Below are 26,246 nucleotides of genomic sequence, written 5' to 3'. Positions count from 1 at the left end.
TTATGTGTGTGGCTCTTCTGAGCCTCCTAAATAAAGCTTGTATGTTTATGGTTATGTTGTGATGCCATCGATGTATCTATACATATCGGTATGCCATGCGTACGTGTGTCGTACTTGATATGTATGGGGTTCGATTACTTAGTCGTGAAATTTAGTAGCACTCCTTACAAGGAAATGCCCCTTTGTGATCCAATGAGCCTTGGTAGTTCGCTACTGCTCCGGACACATTGGTTGACCGGCATGTGTCCTTCTTAGCTGCTGTGTCTGTTCCCTTTGGGGAAATGTCACGCGATGTAACGGAGTCCTTGTAGCTTGCTACGACTCGCCTACATTCGCTGATGACCGACACCTGCTTTGTTGGGTCATGTATGCCTGTCCTTGTGTGGTACCGCCACTTTGGTTTATGACTAGACATGTCGATCCGGGTTCTTTGACATTGGAATGCTAGCGACACTATTGCATACGTGAGTCAAAAGACGCAAACGGTCCCGGCTAAGGTAAGGCTGCAGCCGTGGAGTTAACCGTGCGTGAGACCGCAAAGGGATGCGATGTGTTACAGGCTGGATTCCTATGGCTTAGGATCGGGGTCCCGACAAGGATTTTGTCAAGTTCTACTTCATTTGCAATCCTCGGATGAGCTGGTTGAGGATTTTATCTGGGCTGAGGAAGTGGTGCTGTTGCAATTTCCTCAGGAGCATCTTCTTGGTTTTTGTCAACGATGGGAATTATTTCTTCACCAATTTCCTCAATAGGTACAATGTCTTCAGTATGCTTAAGCTTGATTGCTTCCTCAGGAGACAGCTTATCTGGATCAGAAGGCAATTGCTCTCTTTGCGAGCCATTAGTTTCATCGAACCGCACATCTACAGTCTCAACAACTTTGTTGTGATAGTTGTTGAAGACTCTATACGTGTGCGAGTCCTTTCCATAACCGAGCATAAAACCTTCATGTGCTTTCGGTGCAAATTTTGAGCTGTGGTGAGGATCTCCAATCCAGCATTTTGCACCGAAGACTTTGAAATAACTTACATTGGGTTTCTTGTCAGTGAGGAGTTCATATGAGGTTTTCTTGAGGAATTTGTGATGATATACCGTGTTGATGATATGACATGCAGTGTTAATTGCTTCAGGCCAGAAGCGACGAGGAGTCTGATATTCTTCAATCATAGTTCTTGCCATTTCAACCAGAGTCATGTTCTTCCTTTCGACGACACCATTCTGCTGAGGAGTATAAGGAGCAGACAATTCGTGAGTAATACCAAGTTCATCAAGATAATCATCAAGACCAGTGTTTTTGAACTCGGTTCCATTATCACTCCTGATATGTTTGATCTTGATGCCGAAGTTCGTTGAGGCCCTTGAAGAAAATCGTTTGAAGATTTCCTGCACTTCAGTTTTATACACTATAATATGCACCCAAGTGTATCTAGAATAATCATCAACTATGACAAAGCCATATAGAGATGCTGCATTGGTTAGTGTGGCATAGTGAGTAGGTCCAAATAAATCCATATGAAGCAGTTCGAATGGACGTGTAGTAGTCATGATGGTTTTAGAACGATGCTTGGATCTGGTCATTTTCCCAGATTCACAAGCACCGCAGAGATGGTCCTTGAGGAATTTGACTAATTCGATGCCGATGACATGCTTCTTCTTTGCAAGCATGTGCAAATTCCTCATGCCTGCATGACCTAGTCTTCGGTGCCACAGCCATCCTTCTGAGGTTTTTGCTAGTAAGCAAGTGGCTGGTTGAGGACTTGTAGAGAAATCAACAATGTACAAATCCCCTCTTCTTACACCTTCGTAGACTTTGGATCTGTCAGATTCCATGATGACTACACATCTATATCTACCAAAGATAACAATCATATCAAGATCACAAAGCATCGAGACTGACATGAGGTTAAAACCAAGGGATTCAACAAGCATCACTTTGTCCATATGCCTATCCTTGGAAATAGCTACTTTGCCGAGTCCCAATACCTTGCTTTTACCTTTGTCAGCATATGTGCTTTGCTTCAGAGGTGATGGAGTTAGTGGCATATTCATCAGTAGGCTTTTATCACCAGTCATGTGATGTGTGCAGCCACTATCGAGAACCCACTCAGTATTTTTGGGTTTGTCATCCTGCAGATGAATTAGTACAGCTTACCATCTCATATGCTTCAGATTTGAAGACTATGATACTAATTTCATCAGTTCAGTGATTTCATCATAACAGAAATGTAAGGACGTGTGAAATATTTCTATTTCATCAATCATTAGCTGGCGTCCTATCAAGCGTTTCTCAGGTCTCCAGCAAATTCTTCAGATGATGATTTTCATCTGGAGACCTGTCCTGCAGAAGTGATTAGTTTGATTTCTTCACCACCCACATCTGAAGGGGTGGCAAAGCATTCATCATCCTGCGAGCACCATATGAGAAAGGTAGCATTGAAGCTAATGCACTTCTTTTAGCACTAGGGGGTCAAAGTACTCATATGAGTATGCAGAGAACTGGTTTGAGGATTTATGAACATAATGATTTGAGGAGTAGCGCTCATATTCATATTCCTTGTAGTTTCCCCGCATGTTAAACGCATAAGCATGGGTACGAGCATAGTTTTGACCAATTTAGGATTTTGATCCTCTTGAAGACTTTGGTCCTCCTGAGGAATGTGATCTGGGGTTCAGATTCTTCAAAGGTGGTGTCATGAGGACATTCACCTGATGATTTTCAAGACAACTTTTGGGAACCCAGATTTTCCTCAGAGGAGGGCCATTCCTGCAGTTAGTTCCAACATATCTAGCAAATACTTCACCAGATTGATTTTTGAACAGTTTATAGTTGGAGTCAAATGACTCATCCGAGGAATAGGATAATTCACATGAGAAGCCAGTTAGATTAGATGGATCAAAAGGAGGCCCAGTAGCAGCAATCCATGAGGTTTTGGGATACTGCTCAGGTTTCCAATAAGTTCCATCAGCATTTAATTTCCTCTCAAAGGCAATTCCTTCTTTCCTCGGGTTCCTGTTCAAGATCTGCTTTTTGAGCACATCACAGAGGGTTTGGTGTCCTTTGAGGCTTTTGTACATGCCTGTCACGTACAATTCCTTCAACCCTGCATTTTCATCAGTAACATTTGTGTTTTCCTCAAGTGAGGAAATAGACACAACAGGTGCAGTTGAAGAATTTGTAGCATTTGATGATTCTGGTGAGGAATTAGCAGTTTCTCGTTCAATGCATTTAAGACATGGAGGAATAAATTCAACTTGACTAGCGTTGATCTCTTGAGCTCGTAACGAATCATTTTCCATGCGAAGATCATCATGAGACAACCTCAGTTTCTCAAGATCAAGATTCCTTTGAAGAAATTCGTAGGAAAGCTTCTCATGATCAGTGACGAGAGTATCATAACGATCTTCAAGAATATCAAATCTAGACTGAAGATTTTTCATGTCATCAGCAAGGATTTGATTAAGATTCATTTCATCATTCAACAGATCTTCACTTTTGTCTAGCAGTTTTTGAAGCTTTTCCATAGCAGTTTGTTGTTTAGTGGCAATGATAACAAGTTTACTGTAACTGGGTTTCTTATAATCATTATGTTCACTGTCACTTGAATCAGAAGAGGAGGCATCATTTGATACCTTTGAACCTTTTGCCATGAAGCAATAGGTTGGAGCGATGTCATCAGCATAGTCATCAGTATGGATGGTGCAATCATTTTCTTCAAGATTGAAGATTGATTTGCTGACGAAAGTGGTTGCTAGTGCAAGACTAGCCTGTCCGGATTTTGAGTCTTCTCCAGAGCCTTCTTCTTCATCTCATTCCTCTGATTCTGCTTCGGAATCCATTTCCTTGCCAATAAGTGCCCGAGCCTTTCTGAAGCTAGTCTTCTTGTGTGAAGAGGACTTTGAAGATGAGGATTTTGAAGATTTCTTCTTCTTCTTCGAGTCATCAGAACTGTCATCCTTGTATTTCTTCTTCTTTGATTCCTTTCCCCAGTGGGGACAATCAGCAATGTAATGACCTGATTTCTTGCACTTGTGACAGGTCCGTTTCTTGTAGTCCTCAGATGCAGATTCTGATTTCCTCATGTCTCTTCTTGATGATTTACCGAACTGAACTCGGCGTGTAAATCTCTGGAATTTCCTCACAAGCATTGCGAGCTCTTGTCCAAATTCTTTAGGGTCACAACTGCTGTCATCTGTTTCTTCTTCAGATGAGGAAGTTGCTCTAGCCTTCAGAGCACGTGGTCTGGAATAGCTTGGTCCATATAGATCTCTCTTTTCTTCTTGCTGGAATTCATGAGTATTTAGCCTTTCAAGAATATCAGCTAGATCTAGCATCTTGTAGTCTGGTCTTTCTTGAATCATCAGAACTAGAGTGTCAAATGAAGGATCCAAGGATCTCAGCAGTTTCTTCACAACTTCGTGATCAGTGATGTCTCGAGCTCCGAGTGCTTGCAGTTCATTTGATATATCAGTGAGGCGATCAAAGGTGTCTTGGCAGCATTCATTGTCATGTCTCTTAAAGCGATTGATGAGATCGCGAAGAATATCAACACGAGAGTCACGCTGGGTTGATACTCCTTCATTTACCTTGCACAGTCTTTCCCAGATCAGTGTTGCAGAGCCCAAAGCACTTACTCTTCCAAACTGGCCCGGGCTCAGATAGCCATAGATTATGTTCTTCGCTTGAGAATCAAGTTGCTTGAATTTCTTCACATCAGCTGCAGAGACACTAGCAGAAACGATGGGGACGCCATTTTCCACAATATACCAGAGATCATTGTCAATAGCTTGTAGATGCAGTTGCATTTTGTTCTTCGAGAAAGGAAAGTTCTTCCCTTCGTAGGTGGGACATGGTGCAGTCACCTTGAACATGCCTGCAATCGACATAACTAAAACTCCAGGTAGTTAAACCAAAATCACACAGAACAAGGGAGTACCTTGCTCTGATACCAATTGAAAGTGCGTTATATCGACTAGAGGGGGGGTGAATAGGAGATTTTTAGAATTTCATCACTGAGGAAATTCCTTTTGAGGAAATTCCACACTGATGACTAACTTGCAACGGAAACAGTGAAGGATCAGATGTGCAAACGTTCACACCAGCAGTATTTCAAAGTGAAGAAAGTGAAAACAGATCGCACAGTAAGCAGGCACGCAGGATACAGATGATGATTAACTATTGTGAAGAATTTGGGTTGAGGAAATTCAGAGAAAGTCTTCAGCAAATTCTTCAAACAGTCACAGTGAAAGTCATCAACACATAATATAGAGAAAGTAAAGAGTTGAGGAATTAGAACCCGATTCTCAGAGATGACAGTCGTTGATGACCCAGTTCCAACTGCTCTGACAGTTGTACATCTGGTTGGAGCGGCTTGGTATTGAAACCAAAGGACACCCAGTCCCGGGACACACAGTCCCTACCGTATTCTCCTTGAGCTAAGGACACACAGTCCTCGCCCAACACTCGTGGTAAGTCTTCAGGGCAGACTTCCAAACCCTCACAAACTCGGCCACCCGGCGATCCACAATTGACTGCTGGATTGCTCTAGACCATGACGCCTAACCGTCTGGAGGATGCACAGTCCTCAAAGGTAAAAGGCCTCAGTCCCACACAGGAACAACTTCTTCACTGATGCTCAATCACTAGGTTTGGTTTGTGGTTTCGGTGGGTGGTGTATTTCCTCACTGATGAATTACTCTCGAAGGCTTTGAGGAATTTGGGTTGCTCTTATGACAAGTGTCAGTTTCTAACGGAGCAGCCAACCAGCTAGTGGTTGTGGGGGGCGGCTATTTATAGCCTGGGAGCATCCCGACATGATTTGACACTAATGCCCTTAAATAATATGACCGTTGGAGTGGATAAGACCAGTGACTTGGCATGGTTATCGAAACGGTCGGGACCCTCAACTGTGAGAGTCCTCATGTCACTCATATTCCTCACTTGAGGCTTTTGGTAGGATTTGGCTTGCGTTGAGCATCATGAGGAAATTCATTCCATAGTGTTACTTTGACCCCCTTTAACAGTACGGTGTTCCTATTCATCAAATGCGAAGAAAGTAAAACAGAAAACGAAAATCTTCACGCTTCAATTTCTTCAGAGTGATTTTCTTCAGGAACCACCGGCCTTCTCAATATCAATATCTTCATGAGGAATATCAATTTCATTTCTTCAGCTTCAGACCAATTTCTTCAACTGAAGACATATATTTTTAGGGGTCGATATTCTTCAAATATCTCAAACTCCTCAATGACTTATAGATCCTGTGTACACTTATAACACATTAGATACTTAACCTATAAGTCTTCAAACCACCAAAATCACTAAGGGGCACTAGATGCACTTACATACGCACAAAGCCAAGAGCAAGAGAAGTGAATCAGGTCTTAGCTTCATCCTTTAGCGAGAAAGGAAATAGCTTAGGGATATAGTAGTGGAGGATCTTTTCCTCATTAGTGAATAGGGTGGCTATATCGTGCAGTTTGGTAAGCTGAGCTACAACTGTTTCAGACTCATAACCGTGAAAAGGATCAGATTTGACCAGAGGGATTAACTCAGGGTCAATAGAGAATTCATAATCCTTATCGGTCACAAAGATAGGGGAAGTAGCAAACTTTGGATCGTATTTCAGCCTAGCGTTCAGAGATTTTTCTTAACACTTGAGCAATAGTTTCTCAACATCATAGCTATCCTTACACGCAAGAAAGTCCTCACCTATCTATCCCTCCATAACATAGCGCTTAGGCATAATAGGCAATTCAGGTCTAGGAGAGCTAGTTCTAGCAGGCAAAATAGCAGGTTCTACTTCAATAGTATCAGCACTTTCAAAAGTATCATCACATCTAGAGGCAACTATAGAAATCTATGCATCAAGGAATGCACCTAGTGGCAAAGCAGTATCAAGCATAGCATCATTAGGCAAAGCAGTAGTAGCATCACAAGGCATGGCAGTATCAGGCATAGCATCATAAGGCAAAGTAGTATCATAAGCATCATGGGCAGCAGAAGTAGCATCATCAAGCACAGGCGACATATCAAGATTTCTAGCAGGAGGTGATGTCGCAAACTTACTCAAAACTGAAGGTGAATAAAGTGCAGAGCTAGATGGCAATTCCTTACCTTTCCTCGTAGTTGAGGGCAAAATTTCAATTCTTGCATCTTTCGGATTCCTCATAGTGACCAGAAGACGTCAATCCCAAGTGACTCAGAGAATATAGTTGTGCTTCCCTGGCAACAGCGCCAGAAAATTGTTGTTGACGTGCAACTATTCCTGACTTGATGCCTCCTCGGCAACGGAGCCAAAAAATGTTGTTGACGTCTTGATAACCCACAAGCATAGGGGATCGCAACAGTTTTCGAGGGTAGAGTATTCAACCCAAATTTATTGATTCGACTCATGGGGAAGCGAAAGAATATTCTCAAGTATTAGCAGTTGAGTTGTCAATTCAACCACACCTGAAAGATTTAGTGTCTGCAGCAAAGTATCAGTAGCAAGGTAGTACGAAAGCAGCAGTAGCAACAGTAACCAGTACTAGCAAAGTAACAGCAGTAGAAGCAAACTAACAGTAGCAACAGTGACAACAGTAGCAGCAAAGTAACGTAGCAAGGACCAGTAGTAATAGACTCATAGGCATTGGATCGGTGATGGATGATTATGCCGGATGTGATTCATCATGTAACAGCTATAACACGGAGAGATAAGTAACTAGCTCTCGTTCGTCAATCTAATGTAGGCATGTATTCCGTATGTAGTCATACATGCTTAGGGAAAAGAACTTGCATGACATCTATTGTCCATTCCTCCCGTGGCAGCGGGGTCCTAATGGAAACTACGGGATATTAAGGTTCTCCTTTTAATAAAGAACCGGACCAACGCATTAACACTTGGTGAATACATGAACTCCTCATACTATGGTCATCTCCGGGAGTGGTTCCGGCTATTGTCACTCCGGGGTTGTCGGGTCATAACACGTAGTAGGTGACTACAACTTGCAAGATAGGATCTAAAACACACATATATTGGTGACAACATAATAGGTTCAGATCTGAAATCATGGCACTCGGGCCCTAGTGACAAGCATTAAACATGGAAAAGTAGTAGCAACATCAATCTCAGAACATAGTGGATACTAGGGATCAATCCCTGTCAAAACTAACTCGATTACATGATAGATCTCATCCAACTCATCACCGTCCAGCAAGTGTACGATGAGATTACTCACAAACGGTGAAGAGCATCATCGAATTGGCGATGGAGGAAGGTTGATGATGACGATGGCGACGATTTCCTCTCTCCGGAGCCGAGAACGGACTCCAGATCTGCCCGCCAGATGAAGAACAGGAGGTGGCGGCGCCTCCGTATCGTGAAACGCGACGAATCCTTCTCCCTGATTTTTTTCCGAGCAAAACGGAATATATAGAGCTGATATTGGAGGCGGTGGAGCCTCGTAAGACCCACAAGCCCTCACGGCGCGGCCAGGGGGGTGGCCGTGGCCCCTGGGCTTGTGGCCCACTGGCTCACCTCCTCCGGTGGATCTTTGAGCACGTACTTTTCATTAATTTTAGAAAAATTCTCCGTAAGTTTTCAGGTCATTCCGAGAACATTTATTTCTGCACAAAAACAATACCGTGGCAATTCTGCTGAAAACAACGTTAGTTACGGTTAGTTCCATTCAAATCATGCAAATTAGAGTCCAAAACAAGGGCAAAAGAGTTCAGAAAAGTAGATACGTTGGAGACGCATCAGTGCACAGTCGGGGAGAACACAATTTTGTCTTGAAATTTTAGTGAGAGATCACCTCATAACGCTACCGTCGTTCTAAGCAAAATAAGGTGCATAAAAGTATTAACATCACATGCAATTCATAAGTGACATGATATGGCCATCATCATGTGCTTCTTGATCTCCATCACCAAAGCACCGGCACGATCTTCTTGTCACTGGCGCCACACCATGATCTCCATCAACGTGTCGCCATCGGGGTTGTCGTGCTACTTATGCTATTACTACTAAAGCTACGTCCTAGCAGTATAGTAAACGCATCTGCAAACACAAACGTTAGTTTAAAGACAACCCTATGGCTCCTGCCGGTTGCCGTACCATCGACGTACAAGTCGATATTAGCTATTACAACATGATTATCTCATACATCCAATATATCACATCACGTCATTGGCCATATCATATCACAAGCATACCCTGCAAAAACAAGTTAGACGTCCTCTAATTTGCTGTTGCATGTTTTACGTGGCTGCTATGGGTATCTAGTATGATCGCATCTTACTTATGCAAAAACCACAACGGAGATGTGCAAATTTCTATTTAACCTCTCCAAGGACCGCCTCAGTGAAAACCAATTCAACTAAAGTTGAAGAAACCGACACCCGCCAGTCATCTTTATGCAACGAGGTTGCATGTCAAGCGATGAAACCAGTCTTTCGTAAGCGTATGAATAATGTCGGTCCGGGCCGCTTCAATCCAACAATCCCGCCGAAAGGAGAAAAGACTAAGGAGGGCAGCAAATCAAACATCACCGTCCACAAAACCCTTTGTGTTCTACTCGAGATAACATCTACGCATGAACCTAGCACATGATGCCACTGTTGGGGAACGTTGCATGGGAAACAAAAATATTCCTACGCACACGAAGACCTATCATGGTGATGTCCATCTACGAGAGGAGATTTGGATCTACGTACCCTTGTAGATCGCACAACAGGAAGCGTTAAGAAACATGGTTGATGTAGTGGAACGTCCTCACGTCCCTCGATCCACCCCGCGAACCGTCACACGAACCGTCCCCAATCCGTCCCACGACCCGCTCCGATCTAGTGCCGAACGGACGGCACCTCCGCGTTCAATACACGTACAGTTCGACGATGATCTCGGCCTTCTTGATCCAACAAGCAAGATGGAGAAGTATACGAGTTCTCAGGCAGCGTGACGGCGCTCCGGTGGTGGTGACGATCTAATCCTGCAGGGCTCCGCCCAAGGTCCGTAGAAATACGATCTAAAGGAAGAGGAAGGGAGGCTTGTCTTGAGGGACAAGGCCACCTATGGTGCGCCGGCTAGCAAAGGGAGGAGTCCTACTCCAATTAGGATTGGAAAGTGGACTCCTTCCCTTCCTTCCCACCTTTCCCTTTTTTGTCTCTTTAGTTTTTTCCCTTGTGGCGCCAAGGCTCCTTTGGGCTGTCCCACCAGCCCACTAAGGGCTGGTGCTCCACCCCTAATGCCATGGGCCTTACCAGGGTGGGTTGCCCCCGTCCCGGTAAATATCCGGAACCCATTCGTCACTCCCGGTACGATGCCAGTAATGCCCGAAAACCTTCCGGTAACCAAATGAGACAAACCTATATATCAGTCTTCATTTCTGTAGCTTTTTGGAAATCCTCGTGACGTATGTGATCTCATTTGGGACTCCGAACAACATTCGGTAACCAACCATATAACTCAAATACGCTTAAAACATCATCGAAACTTAAGTGTGCAGACCCTGCGGGTTCGACAACTATGTAGACATGACCCGAGAGACTCCTCGGTCAATATTCAATAGCGGGACCTGGATGCCCATATTGGATCCTACATATTCTCCGAAGATCTTATCGGTTGAACCTCAGTGTCAAGGATTCATATAATCTTGTATGTCATTCCCTTTGTCCTTCGGTATGTTACTTGCCCGAGATTCGATCGTCGGTATCCACATACCTATTTTAATCTCGTTAACAGCAAGTCTCTTTACTCGTTTTGTAATACAACACTACTAGAAAAAGGGCTATTAGTGGCGCACCTACTTTATCTATTAATGGCACACTATAGGTGCGCCATTATTATCACGTCACTACTAATAAATAGTAATGGCGCACCCCTGGTGCGCCACTGTTAATATACATAACAGTGGTGCACCACCTGGTGCGCCATTACTATCCAAGACACTAATGGCGCACCACCTGCTGATACTAATGGCGCACCAACAACTTGGTGCGCCACTACTATGAATATTAGGATTTTTTTTCTTTTCTAATATTTGTACAGCTTAAAATATACATTATAGCATAGAATATAAATAGCACAACATATATATAAACATCAGATTTTATCGAATACAATAGAAGATTAGTCTCCGAATACAATTCATCATATTAGTCTCCGAATTCAAAATACTGAACAAAGTTAGAACATTACAAGTCTCGAGACCGCGAGTAGCGAGTTTGTCTTCACATTACAAGTCGATATCTAAACTACCATCACATAGAAGAGGGTTGCGGTCACGATGAACATCATCGCGATGAAACTAATCTTCATCCGGTTCCTCCTCCGCTCCCTCCTCTCTCCCGCTAGATAGCGCGCATATCTAGCTTCCGCCTCCGCCCTAGTGGTGTACCCTTTGTAACTGTTACCGCTGAAACGGTGAACCTGTCGCCGACACTCCTACCAGTCGTCATCGACTCCGGGAACCTCACCCTTGTACACGACATACGATGGCATCTCTATGCACTAGACAAACAAAAGCAATTCACAGATAATATATAAGCAATATATAAGTATGCAACAAAAGGATCGGAAGAGAAAATCAACACATTAATAGCACGATTCATGGTCCTACTAATAAATAGCATTGACTACACATATAAGTTGAACGACTGTCCAAACTAAAGAGACATACAAGTTCATTAAAGTTTAATTACAACATAGCATCAGTACTTACGACTCGACTCAGGGACCGAAGCATGGATGAAGCCGCCAGCTTTCATGATGGTCATGAATGTGCGGTCGTTGTCAGCCTGCATTTGTAGCGTTGTGTCAACATCAGTGTTGGACGGTGGACAGTTTAGGTAGAACTGCCTCGATCTAGCAAGGACATCTTGATAGATGATTTCCGCCAACTCCGACTGGATGCGAAAGAATTCTTGCCTGATGTCCTCGTCCTGGATTGCCGACAAGCGTGCGGCCCAATCTTTGAGCTCATTTGGTAGCATACGGTGATGCTGGTCCCGTACGATCACCCGCATGTGATGGAGGGCGTAGTAGGCATCCTTCTAACCGCGAGGCGGCTGCTTGACGTAGGGGAACGTCATTACGTGGGTGAACACGTGCTTGCCATACCTAAGAATTCGCCTCCTGAAGGTGCCTCCAGATTTGGCGTAGCCGGGGAGGACATCATCAAGAACTTTCTTGATATTTGTGTAGTCTTTCTTCGACTGACGGTCTGAGTCGAAATACGTGGCCATGGAATATTTCGGGCTTAAGAGGATGAGTGTGCAATGTGTGTCACTGCACAAAACACGGAATGTTAGAAAAAAAAAACGATCGAAATCTAAGAAATCATATGTTACAGGGTGATGAGGGGATGACTTACTCAGAAAAGTAAGGCACGAGGAAGTTATCCTTATCTGTGTTCGCCAGAATGACGCCTTCGAGGTATGAACTCACGACTTGCCGGTCCCCAGCGCCGTCCAAGAGCTTGGCACGCATGTAGAAGGGGTCGACTATCACGATGTCCGGGGTCTTGTCTCTAATGATCCACATCTCCATACTGAGCGAAAATAGCCGAATTAAGGTGTAGTGCAACGGATAAAGGTTAAGGATAGCGAAGATGTCATCAAACCGCAGGACGATCATACGCCCGATGTTGCTATCGACAAAGCCCTTGCCCTCTGGCACCTTGGCCACGAAAACTGGGTATGCCCCATCATTCTCGGAGAGACGCCGCTTCTTCATATAAAGAACAGCGTCATGCAGACTCCACATAGCACTGGTTGCAGCATTGAGCGTATTAGTCGGTAGCATCGGCCTACCCGCCACATGCACCCTCCTCTCAATATCCTTAGATATTGGTGGCCCGTCCTGAGCATGGATCGTACTCGGTGCCGGCTGGCTCACACCCTTGTTAGTGTTTCTTTTCCGTCCCTTATGCTTCTTCTACTGTAATGGGACCAAGTTCTGCTCAGAGACCACCTTCTTGAGTGTGTTGGGGCTGATAATATTTTGCACCTCACCTATTTGAGTCTCGGTGAAGGCGGGAAATGGAGGCGTCTCCTAAGAACTGAACAGCCGACGCCTGTTGAAATAGGGTTTCTCCGTGGTACCAGCTAGATCGCCATCATCTTCTGCAGGGTTGGGTTCTTCAGAAGGAGGCCCGAACAAGTCATCATCGTCACGGTACCCATGTTCGTTGATGTACTTATCGACGTTGGAAATTGTATCGTCGTCGTCGTCCGGATCCTGTGCCATATGCATGTCCGGATAAGCTGACGGCGGTAGCGTTGCGGCGGTCTTGCCATGGCTTGGCGCCGGCACGACTGGCGGTGTTGTCTATGAGGTGGTGTCCCCCGCCCCCAAATGAATCTGTCTCTTCGGCCAAAGCATGGACCAATTTAAGGAGGCGCTGAGGGTCATCAGATCATCTTCATCGGCCCCAGCGGGTCGATACGGAGGTAACAAGTCGTCGCAGCCCTGCAGCACCCGAACCAGTTGACCCCTATACACGGTGGGTGCCATCGGATTACCGTGGAACACGCGGTTGCCCGGTTCAACGATTTTGGCCTTGGCGACATCGATCAACTCGCCTTCCACGCAGTGCAGGAGAGTGCATGCAATGTTGGCGGCGCCCTTCGAAAACATGTAAGGCGTCAGGGATGCCCAGTCAAAAAGGAAAGGAGATGAAGTCATCGGCCGAGGCTTATAGTTACCGTGATGGCGTCGAGCTCGGCTAATGTCAAGGCACCGCCAACGGCGGGCATGCAAGTGACGGAGGGGCCGCTTCATGCCGAGGTGCCGGCCGCCGTATTCTTCCCACACACGGGTGCATTAACCTCCAATACCGGCACCGATGCCGGAGGCACCTGCAATGCCGCCTCCGCCGGAGACACTGATGCTGGCACGTTGTGCGAGTTGCTCCCCGTGAAGCTGGGAATCGGGGGCGGCCCCTATTGGCCGCTCGCAATCCACCACCGCAGCCCCTCAACCAAGGAAGGCATAATGGCGGTGATCGTCGCTCCAAGTTGGTCTCGCACTTGCTCTTGGACTATCTCTGGAATCCGTGCCACTTGTTCCTTGAGTTCTTTAACCTCGCGCTCCTCGCTTTCCGAGATGGTATTTCTGTCCTTTCGCCCAGCCTTATAGTATTCCGACCATTTCGTGCACAAGCCTTCGTCGGCCACACGACCAGCTAATGACGGCTTACTGAGCTTATCCTTGTGTTTCATTACGTTCAACGCCCTATTTAAAGTGATGTCCCAAGGGGCATACGGGGAGATCGGAGACCCCGTGCTACTGCTTTCAGTTTCCTGCGAAAGGAACGTGAACCATTTAAAATTTTGCCTTCACTAATTAGAATGCAACCATATGGAGCTAATTACGCGGGGGTGTATTCCTTACCAGAACACGCTCATGCTCCTTCACCTTCGGATCCGTGGTAAGCTTCTTTGTTACTGTGTCCACCTTGTACCGGGCCCTGACATAGTTCCTGGTCTGCTTTTCAGGGTATTTATCGAAGAGGGGCGGTAGGCCTTGCTCGAAACGCTCCGCGTCCTCCTTGTCCCATTTAGGTTTCGCCACTCTGTAACCGCCGGCACCGAGTTTGTGGACCCCTAAGTTCAAGTCCCGCATATCTTTCCCCCACTGACTTGATTCTGCGGATGCGTTGCTCTCGCACTTGATCTTGAACTCCTGGTAGTCAGCTTCGCTGATCGAAGGATTTGTCTCCTTGATCTTCTCATAACTATCACCTCTTAGAATCCTTCTCTTCACCGAGGCTCTCCAAGTAGCCAGGGTCGTGATCATCTTTGTGAGGGGCGCACTGTTCACTTTATTCCCTGTGAGGTGTGTGTTTGCGACGTCACCGGGGAACTTGTATCGTTCGTGCAGCTTCGTGAAGAGGAGGTTGCGCAAATTCGCTCGGCCTTGATGCCTTAGGTTCTCGGTGTTGATCGAGACGGTGCTCCGGAGAATGCACCCAAGTTGTCCCGTGTACCCACCGACTAATTCTTTGGGCGCCGTTGGATGCCCACTGGAGGACACTTCAGTAAATTCCTCCCTGACGGTGCCGAGCACATTCGGGCGCCAGTCCTTCCGTGGCTTCTTCGGTTGGCTGCCATCTGTGTGTTCGTTGCCATCATCAGTGGTGGCATTCCCGGCGGCACCATCACTGGTGCCATCCCCGACGCCACTAGGGGTTGTATAGTCGTGATCGGTGTCTTCCGTGGCGTCCTCATTGCGTTGAGGTTCTTCCTCCAGCTCCTGGGACAGCTCCCAGAATGGCTTGCCCGAACCGCCGACCTCATCGTTGTTGGCCATGTTCGCTCTAAATAGGAAAAAAGGCTACTAGAGTTATTGCACGGGGTTGAATTATCACCAACTATAATTCCACCGTATCCAATTTTACTTTTCTTTTACTCCATAGGATCGCAAAACGTGACACACGAGAAGTTCCAACGTATCGATTCCAAAAAGTAGTAAAAGTCAGTGTTTCATTTTTAGGGCCCTTTTAGTGAAGAAAAGGAAAAAAATAATGTCATGTAATCTAACATTTGAATAGATCATTTTGGACCCATTTCACTCACATAAAAAATAAACATAAGAATTAAAAAGAAATAAGCTCTGTTTTCAAGAAAGGATAAGGATTTTGTTTCGGTTGAGAATCGGGCACCTTCTAGGTCAAGAAAATTGGGCATGACCTTTGCTAATTTTCTGGACCTAGGAGTGCCCAATTCTCAACCGAAACGGAAATTAATCTATGTTTCAGGAGAAAGGGGTAACAAATATGAGTCATTACAACCTTACTGCACAAATAGGATGCCAAAAAATAGTAAGATGGAAGATTTAAATACTTCAGAAATAAATTTAACATAACCACTACAATCAAAAGGGAATGAACATAGAAGTTCTCAGATAAACAAAAAATTGAGACTTTAGAAGCATAAACAGTTAGCTCACAATCAAAAATTGAGCATAGAAGTTCTCAGAAATAAATTTAACATAACCACTACAATCAAAATTGAGACTTTGGAAGCATAACAGTGAAGGACTAGATCGGACATCACACAACCAAGCCAGTCGTAGCCTCCCTCTAATTAAGCATATGTGAGTACTCACAATATACTCCTTAATTGTGATGCACCATTATTCTTCAGTACTGTATGATTTTATTTAGGAGCAGCTCAAAGATATTTGTATTTCAGTTAGATGTTATTAACCAAGTTGTCTTATCTGTCCAATGAAAATGAAATCTTGGGGACCTAATGGTTCAATATTCAATCCCAGTTAAACACCGTAACCAGGACTGCGGTACTAAAAATGTCACATGTGTTTTCTTAGGCACCAACATGCTGAAGGACATTTCCTATGGTACTAACAGAATCTAAAAACACTCTCAAGGACAGCTTCACTTCTACAAGAGGGGATCCATCTCAAATACTCACACGGAGAAGTGGTCAGAAGAATGCAAATACTTGCCAAAGATTACCGAGGACAATGGTGGGTAGTATATACCTAGGATAACTATCCTTTTAGGCAGTATGTTTATAACAACTAACGCCGGGCAAAGCTCAACAATTCTTTATCCACATAATACAGTCTATGGTAAAGTTGTTAAGAAACACCAAATTCATGTTAGCTAATGATGCGTTAGCAACTTGCATCATTGAGCAAGTTGGAACTGAAGCATGGGATTTCACAGTCCCAGTCCCACCTTGGTACTAATATTAGAAGTCTAACCAAAAAGTATTTGGCATGTATGTATGTGAGGATTCAGTGCTCACAACACTAGTATCCAAAAGAACCCAACTAGACAGTGACAATGACTATAATCCTCGCCTTACAATAATGATGGTGAGATCCCTCTTTCGGCACTCATCAGTCAGTGCGCCCTCACAGATACAAGCTCATAATTGGAGCGTTGGTCGCCCTAAATCAGTGCCTAAGGATCAACTAAAACTTGCACGACCGAGACACACAATCCCATCCGAAGTGCAATTCCAGTGAATACGAGGGATATACTGACTAAATGGCGCTACACAGTGGAGTAGATTCCAAGTTTAGAGTTTAGATGACAGGCAACGCAAGGAAGCGCACGGCACGGGAGAATAGGTAGATAGCAATGCCATTATCTTATATATATTTACTAGGGTACAAAGTTAACATCCCCTAACACTGTTGAATTGAGTTAAAAGGTGTACAGAGAAAGAGTATCATGTATTTTTACCATCTCAGTTTACACTGCTGAACATCTTCTATTCATTAGGACATAGGACATTGATCTAGTTTCTTACCGGGTTATGGATGGAAAAGCACGGATCGATGTCGATTAGCAGATGCAGGTCGAGGAGATCGAGCAGTCGGCCGCAGGCGCGGGAGTCAGCAGCGGCAGGTCGGCACAACGACCAGGCGCAACGGGGCTCCGGAGGTAGCTGAGGGGTGACGGAGGGAGTGCGACGATGCGGGCGGCGCAGCGGATGGCGGGGGAGCGCGCATGGGTCGGCAGGGAGTCGGGGATTGGCGGGAGACTGGTGGTGGACTAGAGGCTTGGAGGGCCGCGGCGGTGGCTAACGAGGGGGCCGCGGCGGTGGCCGGGGCCTGGGGCAGTGACGAGGGGGCCGCGGCGGTGGCTGACGAGGGGAGATGGGAGGGAGGGAGGGGTGCGGTTGGAGTGGAGATGCGGGGGAGAGCCGAGTGAGGGGAGGGAAGAAGGGGATAGTACGCGGGAGGGTTAGCAATGGCGCACCATTTAGGAGTGCACCGTAAGTGGCATATCAGTGGCGCACCTTTTAGTGGTGCGCCATAAATGGGGAGGGGTAGCAATGGCGCACCTTCTAGTGGTGCGCCATAAGTAAGGTGATAGCTATGGCGCACCTTCTTGTGGTGCGCCATAAGTAAGGTGATACCAATGGCGCACCTTCCACTGGTGCGCCATTACTAACACTTTTTTTTTATTTTTAGTTGCATGCATGTAATAGTTTCGCCGCCTATCTAGTATACTTTGTATTTACTTCATCTATTTTCTTACTAAGAACTATGAAAAGAGCCAATCACTCATTTCCACTTGTTTAGCCAAACGAGCTAATGTGTTTTAGAATTACATGACATGGTGCAAAGATTTAGAATTACATGACATGGCTGAAATCAAATGACGTGAAATAACAGTCATCAAAGATTGAGCTTGCCACTGACACACACACGTGGCCGACACGTCGTGATTCGATCTTAATTAGCTATCTTTTCACAATGATCTTCTTGCCCTTCTTTCTCACCGTTGAATAATTTCGCCCCAGAACCCCTTGAATTCTTCTCTTGAACGGACGTCCTTTAGGTAGGGTGGTCCTGCTTCTTCTTGTGTTATGTGATACTTCATCGTCGTCGTCATCTTCCATCTTCGGGTCGCCGTACTTTTCTAAGTCTTGCTCATTGGCGACTCCATCCATTCCAATGATGTTCCTTTTGCCTCTCCTCACGACAACACGACTGGGCTTTGACGGGTCGGTAATGAAGAAGCATTGGTCCAATTGGCAAGCCAGTACCCATGGCTCATTTTTCGCGGTGACGTTTACGCCCGCGGTCTTCGATTTGGCTTCGTGTATAACCATGATGGTGAAATACCGGTCTTATTTTAGGACGCTCTTGGCCCATCTCACACGGAACATCGGAACCTTCTCACCAGCGTAGCTCAGCTCCCAGATCTCCACGATCCTTCCGTAGTATCTGTCCTTGTCGTTACCGGTGTAGGATTCCATCGCTACCCCGGAGTTCTAATAATCGCTCTTCATGTCCTTTTCCTCGGTGTAGAATGTGTACCCGTTGATATCGTACGCCTCATAGGTCATCAGGTTGTGCTCGGTGCCCTGTGACAAGGCGAATATGAGTTTTTCTTTCGTGGAAGAATCCTCGTGTAAAGGGTACGAGAGAATCTTGTCCTTGAACCAACGCGTGAAATATGAGTTGTGCTCTTTGATTATATCTCTGTCCGTCCTCTGTTGGCCTCTGTCATTGTACGTCTTCTCAATAAAGGTTTTGTGCTCTACCACCCAAGGATCGACCACGTCTTTGTGTTGTAGCGCGACTAGGTTTGCTCTTTCAAAGTCGGCGGGTCGACCCTTGAAGTCGACATGCATTTCGGGGTGACCCCATCCAGCGAGCCTGCCGAGGTGCGTGTTGAACGACATCATGCTGTGCAGGAACGTCGACCCGAGTTGGATGATATGCTCCACGATATGGACCAGTAGATGCACCATAACGTCAAAGAATGCGGGCGGGAAGTACATCTCAAGCTCGCATAGTATCACCACGATCTCTTCATGTAGCCTTCTGAGTTGCCTCACGTCAACCGACTTCCAAGAGATGACATCGAAAAAGTTGGACAGGCCAAATAGTGTTTCACGGACGTGCGCGTCCATGATCCCACGAATTGCAACTAGAAGTATCTGCGTCATCAGCACGTGACAGTCGTGAGACTTCATCCCGCTGAACTTCTGCTTCGCTGACTCTAGGTATCTGCTTATCTTCTCCGCATAACCGTAAGGAAGTTTTACTCCTACGAGGCAGGCGAAAAACTGATTGACCTCCTTCTAACTTAGAGTGAAGCACACAGGAGGGCAGTCATATTCGATCTTCTTGGCCTTTTTGCCTTTGCGACGACCTTCCATGTCCTTCGCCTCATCATCATAATCATCATCATTAGGGCGTTTTGCGTGAAGCTCCTCCCTGATGCCCATTGATTGCAAGTCTTCCCTTGCTTTCGGTCCATCTTTGGTCCTCTCTGGCATGTTGAGCAGGGTACCAAGCAGACTATCGCACACGTTCTTCCTGATATGCATGACATCAAGGTTGTGAGGCACACGGAGGATCTTCCAGTACGGCAAGTCCTAGAAAATAGACCTGGTTTTCCATACCTTCAGAAGCGGCTCTGGCGCCTGTCGCTTCTTTCCCGGCGGTGGGCACTCTTTCCAATTTTTCCACAGCTCGTCTATTTCCTCGCCGCTCCTCGTACGTTGGGGCCGGTCTTCGGGGTTCGGTTTCACCATCGAACAGATCCTTGCATTTTCTCCATGCGTCATCATCGCGGAGCCAAATTCGATGTCCCATGAACACGGGTTTCGAAGACCTGGGATCTCTATCTAGCTGGCGATATGTTGTGTCATCCATGCACCTGAAGCATGCTCAAAATCCATGGACCACCTGCCCCGTGACATATCCTTAACCGAGATAGTCGTGCACCGTCATGAGCAGTGCGGCTCTCATAGGGAAATATTGTTTCGCTGCAACATCCCACGTAATGGCTGGCGTTTTCCAGAGCGTGTCTAGCTCCTCTTTCAGCAGCCCCAGATACAGATTGAGGTCGTTTCCTGGTTGTTTCGGCCCTTCAATTAGCATACTCATGTAAATGTACTTCCTCTTCATACACATCCACGGGGGAAGGTTTTACATCCACACAAACACAGGTCAGGTGCTATGTGTGCTTCTCTGGGTGCCAAACGGGCAGACTCCATCGGTGCTCGCGCCCAGCATGATGTTCCTTGGATCATCCCCAAATTCTGGGTGTTCGAAGTTCAATGCTTGCCACTCGCTCGCATCCTTTGGGTGACTCAGCATCTTGTCTTTTTTTATTTATCTCCAGATCATTTCCGTGATCTTCTCGCTTCTTCTCCTCCCTATCTGCGTGCCAACACAGGAGCTCTGCTTGCTGAGGGTCCGCGAAATACCACTGCAGACGAGGAGTGATCGGAAAGTACCACACCAATTTTCAAGGAGCTTTCTTCCTCTTCTTGTATCGAATGACGCCGCACACCGGACATATGGTAGACTCCGCGTGCTCGTCCCGATAAATTATGCAATCGTTCATGCACACATGGTATTTCACGTGCGGTTAATCCAGAGGACGCACAATTTTCTTCACCTCCTTGAAACTATTCGGGCACTTGTGCCCCATGGGAAGACGTTCATGCCACAATGACATGTTCTCATCGAAGCATGTGTCAGTCATTTTGTGTTTTACCTTCATCTCCACAGCCATGAGCAGTACTTTCAGGCGGGTATCCTCGGGCCTGCATTCTTCATACAATGGAGTAACCGCATCTATCTCCAGTTGATCCAGCTTGGCTTACCCGTCTGCTTGAGAAGCAGCTCTTGAATATGAGGGTCCTGCACCCAGCCCATCGATGGTCCATCATCGTCTACTCCGGCATCTTCATCTTCATGATCTTGACCTTTGTCTTGATCTTCCTCATCATCATGTCCGGCATCTTCTACATGATGACTGTGTCCTGCATCTACTTCGTGATCATGTCCTCGAGATTCTTCGTCTTCTCGCCCGCCCTCGCCGCTATTGTCTTGCATCCCTTCCTTTTTTCTTGCCCGGCCCCAATGGACGTGTCACATCCCTAACCCTTAAGCAAGATAGCATTGTGCTCATGTCTTCTTTGCATTTGCATCTAAGAAGTTTCAACAAAAACAACAAAGTGGCAAAGGAAAAACTCAAAACCCTAGCCACCATTTCAATTAAAGGAAATCTCAAACTAGTTCAAAATCAATGAACCCAAAATGGCCTCAAGAAATGTTCAAACTTTCTGATAAATCATGAAAGTAAATGAGCATTGGAGAAAACTATTTTCTTGACACTTTAAACTTCTTGAATAAATGAAAAAGGCTACTGGTTTCAAGTTTTAAATTTGAAATCAGAAACTATAAATTTCCAAAAATGTTGAAAACCTTGGAAATGGTTCGGGATATTATAACAAATATTTCAGGAGGTCTAAAATAGTTTTTACTTTTTCTTTTGGAGCTGAATTAATTAGCAAAACAATAATTAGCAAAACAGAAAAACAAAAACAGAAAAAAATGGAAAAACCTTACCTGTCGCCTAAGCCTGGCCCGGCCCATCCCTGGCTCGTCCCCTCCCTCGCGCCAGTAGGCAGCAGGAGGTGGCCGCCGCCCCCTCCGGCGCGGCCACACACCTGCGTGCCTGCCTGGCCGCCGCCTCGCGCTGGCGACGACGGGGATAAGCTCCCCAGGGCCTCCCCTATCCATTCCCCGCCTCGGTTCTCTTCCTCCTCTCGGATCTCCTCCTCCTCCTTGCTGCCGCCATTAGAGCCGAGCTCGAGCTCGAGCTGCCCGTGCCCCTAGCCATAGGATTCCCTCCCAGGTCACGCCATTGGCTCCGCCTCGTCGCCCTGGTCATCTATGTAGAAGCCGAAGCTTCCTCGAGCCCTGCAACGCCCGCAACGCCGTCGTCTTCCACCTCGAGCCGCCGGACCTCTCCCATCGATTCGTCGCCCCCAGGCCTTCCCCGAGCCGTCTAAGCTCTGCTCTGCACTCCCCGTGAGCATGCGGTCGTTTCCCCTAAGTTTTCCCCGTCGATCCCCTCCTCTAGCTCTAGTTTCACCGGAGCCCGACGAGGACCGCCGCTGCCGCTTGTCACCGGTAGCCCTCCGATGATCAGCTCGTCCTTCCGAGGGTACCAGCAGCTAAGAACCGAGCGTAGATCCCTCAGATTCAAAGACCCCGATGACGCCCGAGCCTTGGCCGCCGCCAAGCTCGTCGCCGGCGTCATCTCCGGCCAGATCAGCCCCGGCTAAGTGCAGAAATGAAGCTGCGGGAGACGTGTCGTTCCTCTGGTGCTCTCCGCGCAGCATTTGGCCCCCTATGCGCCGTTTCCGAGCCCCTCCGCCGCGCTGGTGGTCGCCGGAGGCTCCCCGCCGGCGAGGACGACCTCGCCGCCGGGGGATGTCGACGTGGCAAAGCTAACCCAGCAGCTCAGCACCTAATCACTCGCTGACAGGTGGGCCCAAGGCCAAGTCAAACCTCAGTTAGGGCTGGTCAGCGCGGGATTAGTCCCAGAGAGGCTGACCAGTGGGGCCCCCCTGTCAGGTTTGACCTGAACAGGTCGGCTGACCTGCTGACGTCAGTCTGATGCAATAAATAGAATTTCCAGTATAAAACTAATTCAGGAAATTGCTAAAAATTGTAAAAATCATAGAAATTAATCTGTAACTCCAATGAAAATAATTTATATATGAAAAAGTATCATAAAAATTCAAGGATTCTGATTATGCTATTTGCAACCATGTTTAAAAAAGTTACAGAACCCTAAATTGTGGAATAAGGAATAATTCAATTCTTTAATCACTTTTTAAATGGAATTTGCAAAAATATTCAAATTTCATTATATAAATACAATGTTCACCACTGTCCTAATTACAAATCAGTACCATAACATGACATTTCATGCATGTTAACATCAAGTTGATCTGAGCATCAGGTCGAATCAATTAAACCGGTATCCGAGAATACCCCGTTTGAATTGCTATTCGAATGTGATTCAAGTCAACTCTAAACCTAATACATGTTGAAATTAATAACTTATCACCTTGCATTCTCATGCCATGCTCATGCATCATTTTGAGTGGATATGATTGTTATTGAATGTTGCCATTCATTTCGGTAGGCTCCGCACCCCCGGATTCCACCGAATATCCGTCTGACGGATATCGTTCCTCCTCTGAGCAACAAGGCAAGCAACCCTTTCGATCATCCCGATAATTCCCATGTTCTTGCTCCTGCACCTATTTATTGCATTTAAGATCAAATGCTTCAACTGCTTTTGCCACGATAGTTGAACCCACTTCCTTTGTATGACTTAACCTTGTCACAGTAAATAGCCAAACCTTGCAACCTAGCATACCTGGTAGTTGTTTGAGCCATGATGTGCCTTATCCTGCTATGCATTCTATGCTTAGAGTTGTGTATGGTCTGTCATCTGGGAGATGAACAGAAATGTGGAATGTGTTCGGTAGGCAAAGGTTGTGTGTTGAACTTGAGTTGGTAAAGGTACCGGTGAAAGGCTGTGTAGGAGTACATGGCGGGTTGTTTCATTGGAACCGTCCTTAGGAACTGAGTTCCGTGTATGTATTCCAAGACTAGATACTACCACATGCTGGGCCCTGAAATATGACCCCGCTCGGCCTATTAATCGCGTAGTACCCGGTCCAGGAGTTGCAAGTAGTTTTTGGTGTTTATAGTAATGCTGGAGGCCGCGCATGGTGCTGACCTGAGAGGTGGGCCGTGATGCGGTAGGCAGTGGCACGGTGTACCAAGTGGCACCCGGATGGTGGGCTTGGGAACCCTGCGCACATCGTTTGAGGCCCTGGCGGAAACCTCGGCCAGACTTCCGTACGGGTTACTCTCACATAGGCGATAAACCTGGACTAGGTAGTGGTGTGGTTAACGGTCGTGGCCGACTCCCTCGCTGGGCTTCCACTTGAAGGTTGTCGAGGTGCATGACGTGCACATAGCGATAAGTGGCGAGAGCGTGTGTGACGAAGTACACCCCTGCAGGGTTATGATCTATTCGAATAGCCTCGTCCGCGGATATGGACTACTTGGAGACATATGTTGTTCATAGATAACTTCAATGGCTACTCATAAAATTGTCAAGATAAGCGTGAGTGTCGTGGACGGCATTTCCGTATGGAGATGGAATGATTCCACAATAGTGTATAGTTGTGGTGCTAGTGGACTCGTGTGCGAGAAATCAAGTTGTCACAACTAATTTCAAAATGCAAGTTGTCTAGCCACGAGTCAAATGCTGGCTTCCCGCTTGAAACCCCACAATAACTTTTGATACCTTGCATGAGTAGTTAGTTCTCCTAAAGTCTTGCTGAGTACCTTCGTACTCATGTTTCCTTAATAAATATTGCAGAGGTTGCTAATGACCCTAATGGAGGGTTCTTTGTAGACATCGACGACGACGAGTAGCTGGTGTCCCAGCTACAATCTGGCCCTACGTCGGCTCTGTAGTATAGTCAGGCCATGTGCCTTCTAGTTGCACTGTCTGTTCCGAGACAGTTTATAACTCTTTCGCTGGCTTGTATTGTATGACTGCTATTATGGGTCGTGAGACCCTTAATGTATAATATTATGTGTGTGGCTCTTCCGAGCCTCTTAAATAAAGGTTGTATGTTTATGGTTATGTTGTGATGCCATCGATGTATCTATACATATCGGTATGCCATGCGTACGTGTGTCGTACTTGATATGTATGGGGTTCGATTACCTAGTCGTGAACTTTAGTAGCACTCCTTACAAGGAAATGCCCCATTGTGATCCAACGAGCCTTGGTAGTTCGCTACTGCTCCGGACACATTGGTTGGCCGGCATGTGTCCTTCTTAGCTGCTGTGTCTGTCCCCTTTGGGGAAATGTCACGCGATGTAATGGAATCCTTGTAGCTTGCTACGACTCGTCTACATTCGCTGATGACCGACACCTGCTTTGCTGGGTCATGTATGCCTGTCCTTGTGCGGTACTGCCACTTTGGTTTATGACTAGACATGTCGATCCGGGTTCTTCGACATTGGATTGCTAGCGACACTATCAAATACGTGAGTCAAAAGACGCAAACGGTCCCGGCTAAGGTAAGGCTGCAGCCGTGGAGTTAACCGTGCGTGAGACCACAAAGGGATGCGATGTGTTACAGGCTGGATTCCTATGGCTTAGGATCAGGGTCCCGACAGCGTTGGTATCAGAGCCTGACTGACTGTAGGATTACTAAGCCAAAATGGTCGAAGTTGAGTCTAGAATTTCTTAGTTATATATAAGGGAATTGTTTGTGGAAGGGAACGTAACACTCTTGTTCTCTTCTCAAGATATTCTATTCTGGTCATCCTCGTCTTTTCTGCGGGAATTAAGGACTAGGTTACTCATCTTCTCCTAGGCTCGTGTTTCTGATCGGTAGATTATAGGACTACGGGTCGAGAGATATTGGGTTCTTTTATTCCTAGGAAGCAGGAAGTAAGTTTGATGATCAGAGAGTTGAACTTGATAGTTGAGTGGTTACGCTATTCCTTTTTTGGGTTGTCTCAAAATTTGTTTTGAGCAATTACAGCCGTTATGCTGCCCAATTTTGGATTCAGAGCTCTAATGCTTTTGCATTACTCTCTATTTACAGATGCCTGGCCGTCCTTCTCGTCAGGTGGTACGTCTGACCAGGTGCATTGATGTACCGGGTCATACGGCCATGCTGGTCAGGGTGATGTCGGTGTGCGGTTACCGCTGGTACCCCGAGTACACAGTGGAGGAACAGTACCGAGACTTCAACCAGAGCCAGTACATCTGCACTGTTAGGGTATTTCTAGACTACCCTGGAGCTGAGAAGCCAATCCATTGGTCCTATGGGTTGGGGGTCACCGTTGACATGGCAGTACAGGATGCTGCCTATTCAATGCTGACTATTATGAGAGCGAGACATGCACTGCTGCAGAATTCAG

Source organism: Hordeum vulgare, chromosome 1H (assembly GCF_904849725.1).
Source record: "Hordeum vulgare subsp. vulgare chromosome 1H, MorexV3_pseudomolecules_assembly, whole genome shotgun sequence".
Lineage (NCBI taxonomy): Eukaryota > Viridiplantae > Streptophyta > Magnoliopsida > Poales > Poaceae > Hordeum > Hordeum vulgare.
Note: the sequence above shows the minus strand (reverse complement) of the source record.